This window comes from Engraulis encrasicolus, chromosome 4 (assembly GCF_034702125.1).
Source record: "Engraulis encrasicolus isolate BLACKSEA-1 chromosome 4, IST_EnEncr_1.0, whole genome shotgun sequence".
NCBI classification, from domain to species: Eukaryota; Metazoa; Chordata; class Actinopteri; order Clupeiformes; family Engraulidae; genus Engraulis; species Engraulis encrasicolus.
In genome coordinates, this window is record NC_085860.1 from 22,552,984 (window position 1) to 22,557,846 (window position 4,863).

At 47.7% G+C, this 4,863-nt stretch overlaps 1 long non-coding RNA gene across 1 annotated transcript in view; it reads right to left on the reverse strand.

The window, feature by feature from the left end:
* Positions 1-4,387, reverse strand: part of LOC134447441 (uncharacterized) — a 119,839-nt gene extending 115,452 nt beyond the window's left edge. The window contains exon 1 of the long non-coding RNA XR_010034602.1: positions 3,931-4,387. This is a non-coding gene — a long non-coding RNA (uncharacterized LOC134447441). The remainder of the gene's footprint in view (positions 1-3,930) is intronic.
* Between the last annotated feature and the right edge of the window lie 476 nt (positions 4,388-4,863).

The window sequence follows — 4,863 nt, forward strand, 5'->3', positions numbered from 1 at the left end:
ACGACAGGGCTGGGAGAAATGTTAATCTTGAGTGGAGGTGCAAAACGCACACCAGAAAAGGAGGTGCTGGCAACCAGTAAAATACTTGAAAGAAGAGGAATTGCCTGATATTTGTATGTGATATTTAGGCCTCCATCGGCCTTCCTCTGGTCAAATACGCATGTACCTCCGTCTGCCTTCCTCAGGTCACGTATGTACGTATGTGAAATGTTGTCACATTAAAATATAATTTCTGCAACTCGGGAGTGTGCGGAACTTCTCTCTTCTTTCAAGAAATGTTAATCTTGCCTAATCCAGGACCAGGGGGAATTGCATGCAAAGACAGACACCCCCCACACCCCGTCATCTGCTCCAGCAACATGCCCCCTGCCCTTTTGGACCCCTTCACCCCCTCAATTCACTCCCCCCCCCACCATCCAAACCTCCAACCTCCACCACACTCACGGTCTTTGAAATCATCATGGGTGACTACGTTCAGCAGTGCCTGAGCCCCCCACAGAGTTTAGCAGAGTGTGTTTAGTGCTTTCTGGTTGCTTGTTGAAGAAATGTGTTTGTGTTTGCGTTTGTTTTGGAGAGGAGCTCTGGGAAAGCAGACTTTTTATCCAAGCAGAAGAGCACAGAGGCATGGGCGGTTCTAGGTCCAGGGTGGATTTGAAGAGTTCAGATGCAAAACCCCCTAACTCCATTTCTGAAGACCTGCACTTATGTATTTTTAGAGAACCCCGTTGTTGGTTTGGTTTACATTCATGTACTTGATAATACATATAAATAGTTATATTACATAAATAAAATTAAAAAATATGCAATTTTGATAGCTTGGTATTAAATAAAAATGAATTAAGATTATTTTCTGAAAAGGCACTTAGGGGGTTTTGCATCTGAACTCTTCATTTCCTCCTGGCCCCTGATGTGGCCCCTGTGGCCCCAGTCAATGACCGTGACATGATGTACTGTATATTATATATTCATAACATTCAAATTGTATCTCTTTTTCCAATTGATGTGCCCCCTTGAAAAAATAATGGTCCCACCTCGGCCTCCCTGGTCATTTCGGCCTAGAACCGCCCCTGCACAGAGGTTCTGTTGTGTGGCTCTCTGGTGTGCTGTCCTGTGCTGTGGTATGGTGTGGTGTGGTGTGGCGTGGCGTTGTGGTGTGGTGGTGTGGCTCTCTGGTGTGGTGTGGTGTGGTGTGGTGGTGTGGCTCTCTGGTGTGGTGTGGTGGTGTGGCTCTCTGGTCTGGTGTGGTGGGGTGGTGTGGTGTGCTGTGGCGTGGCATGGTATGGCGTGCTGTGCCGTGGTGGTGTGCTGTGCTGTGCTGTGCTGTGCTGTGCTGTGCCGTGGTGCTGTGCTGTGCTGTGCTGTGCTGTGCTGTGCTGTGCTGTGCTGTGCTGTGCTGTGCTGTGCTGTGGCTGTGCTGTGCTGTGCTGTGCTGTGCTGTGCTGTGCTGTGCTGTGCTGTGCTGTGCTGTGCTGTGCTGTGCTGTGCTGTGCTGTGCTGTGCTGTGCTGTGCTGGTGTGTTCCCTTTGCTCTTGTGTGGCTCTCTGTTGTGTGGTATTGTGTGCTGCAGTGTGGCGAGGGGGTGTTGTGTGGTGTGGTGGTGATGTAGCCGGGCTCCGGCCTACAGTCTATGGAAACCAGGCTGGTGGTGGTGTGTTCCCTTTGCTCTAGGTGCCATCCTCCACAGTCACACTCTTGACAGAGAGTTATGAAGCCTCTCGACTCGACAGTACAGATATGATCGAGTACCTCATATACTACTCTCCTCCAAGGCTGCTGTTGCTGCTTTGGTGGCAGAGACACACAGAAAAAAAAATAGTCAGGCAAACAAATGAATACCCGAGACAAGACAGGCACGCACTGTAGGTCCCAGCCGCCCCGCAGCTCGACTTGACACAGAGTGTGTTAGAGAGGCCATCACATGGGCCAGGCCTTAAGGGGTAGAGCAGAGTTGTTGGCACGTACAGACACACGTGCAAGCATGCACATAGACACGCACACACATAGGCCTACACGTGCACACAAGCACACACACACATCAGACACGCACGTACAGACAGACAGAGAGAGACACACACACACACACACACATATTACTTTTGTGTTTTACTTCCGAAGCCTTATGGAGGGCAAGCTGAGCATACCATGACTGAAAATAAACCAGGAGGGCTGAGTGACCACATGGTATAGGAACGAGTTCAACGCGGTTCACTCACTCATATGCTGAGGGGCTCCTGCTGGCCGAACCCAACGGCTAACTTAACGCAATGACTCGGAAAACGTTCAACATCAGATGGAGAATCCCCCAAGAGAAGCCCCCACATATCCCGAGTCTATGCCAGGAATGTGTCTGACTACTTGTTTGAGTGACAAGAGGAACTCCGTTCCTTGTACCTCGACAGGGAGGGGGTTAAAGCCTTTTAGTGTCCTGCCCTGCCCTGCCCATGGCATGTACGCAGGGGTGTCGTTCAGGGGGGTGTAAAGTGTGACTGAGTCACGAGGGCCCCATGTATATAGGAGGCCCTCACACAGTCTGATTTATGAAAATACATGGCTGGGGGGGGGGGGGTTGTACATTGGAGCTGATTGTACATAGGGCCCGAAATTTGCTGTTATGCCCCGGTATGTACGTAGCCTAACAATGACCCAGCCATGGCCTCTGGACTCATAGTTCAATAAAGGCCATCCCTCAGCTGTTGCCTCTGCATGTGATCAGGGCCGGCCCTAGGCAAAGGCAGACTAGGCCATCGCCTAGAGCGCCAAATGTCCTGGGGGGGCACCATGGCCCACAGAATTACAAAATTATGTTAAATAAAGCATTAAACTTTACATTGACATTGAGTTTTAATGGACACTCAGTACATATACATTGTAGATCAGCTATGTACAATCACACCATGATTACAGATGCCAATGTCAAATTACACAAAAAGGAAAGATGGTGCTCGCCTAGGGCACCAAATTGCCTAGAACCGGCCCTGCATGTGATCTAAATTTGTGTCATGATTTTTCGCATGCTTCATGTCTGCATCCGTAGGCCAATGCCAATAGGATGGATATGTTCTCTAGGGGGTAATAGCTGCCTGGGATTTTGTGCCTGTTGGTCGGTGGATAGAGAGGGGGAAGCACTGGAAGGAACAGTTGTTTTCAATGAATGCGCGCAATTCTGCACGCATAATCCCCGAGTAGACTTGCCGGGTAATTGTTGGGTGCAACGCAACTTCCTTCTATTTTAGGAATCATATCAAAGTGAAGAATTGTAATGACTGTGTCATAAATGACGGTGTCATTACAAGGCACTTGAAGGCAGTGCAAGTTGTCAGGGCCGTTTGTGCTGTTAATCCACTCTTTTAATTATGGTTAGGGTTTAATAGGCCTATGCCATGGCATAGGCTACATGAATTTCCTTCGAGATTCTAAAATGTACTCTATTACTATGTCACTCCTGAAGTCCTTTCCTGATAAAACAAGCGATGTGGCTTCAAATGTACCCGCTATGTGTAGATCCGTGACTGGAAAGTACACTTGGACGTACTCAGATTCTTGAATGACACCATTGTGACATGCAGAAGTCACCCTCTTTGAAATGCTTTCTTGCGCAGAAGACCAACTACACTGCATGGTGCATCTGGTATTTGAGGTATTCTACAGATGTTCTATCCCCATGTGTCATGTTGCAGAAGAAGCGAAAATGATTCAGTCTCTGCACAAAAGACAACCGTAGCAAAGTTTTGTGACAGATGCTTGCATACAGGGCACCTTACCCATAACCAAAATGCTCTGAACAATATTGGTTTTAAAACACACGCGCGCGCCGCTTACATAAACGGCCAAGTTTCACAACAATTAGAAACACGTAGCTCCAGGCGCTAAGAAAAGTTTGTTTACAGGTAAGACGTGTTGGCAAAGGCCATAGGCAACAGGTTTTCTTACCTGGTTGAAGTTTGACAGGAATAACGATTCCGGGGGAAATCAGTGCAGTTGCTGTCCCATGAAGTTTCACCAACTGTTTGTTTTTCGACGGTGGGCTAAACTTCCAGTTTCAGCTGTGCATTCCGCGCTTACTCTACCGCAAAACCTTCAAAGTCTACTGGGAGGCATAAATCAGGTTCCCCGGACCGGTACGTCTGTGTCTCTCCCAGCCGAACTTCTCCACGAAAAGTTATTGGTGACTCTGGATTTCGCTCCCCCGAAGGCGGAAATAGTGTGCGCTGCAAAAGGGATCGTGCTGACTCCTAGAGGCGTGACTAACCGCTTTATTTGGCAAATACACTGTATCACGGCACACTTCTGCAACCTGATGAAGGCTTTCACCTTGACATGGATTTTAGAACTCTACCATACTTTTTTCTTTCAAAAGTGCAGTTCAGGAAGTCCACTCAGAGGTGACTTGTCGCTGCATTTCACCCGAGCGCATTTATTGAAAAACAGGCCTGGTGCTATTTCCACAGGGAATACTATTCAGAATTTCTGAACAATGAGCACGTGCCCTGTAGGCAGTGGTGTAGTCTACGTAGAACGTGGGTATACGGAGTATACCCACTTCTAAATTTCAGGGATTTCAGTATACCCACTTAAAATTGATTGCTCCATTGTTTTGAATGGCACAAATATATACAGTATACCCACTTCAAAAAATGCTCAAATATACAGCATACCCACCATAAAAAAGTAGACTACACCACTGCCTGTAGGCTTATGCCGTGTTCTACGGATGTTAGTATAGGTTATAGGGGTGGGTATTGGCAAAGGGTTCACGATTTGATGCGCATCACGATACACATGCCACGATGCGATTCTATCACGATGCATTGCGATTCATGTACTACTGTGATGCGTTGCGATATTTACTTCAGTAAATGTGTA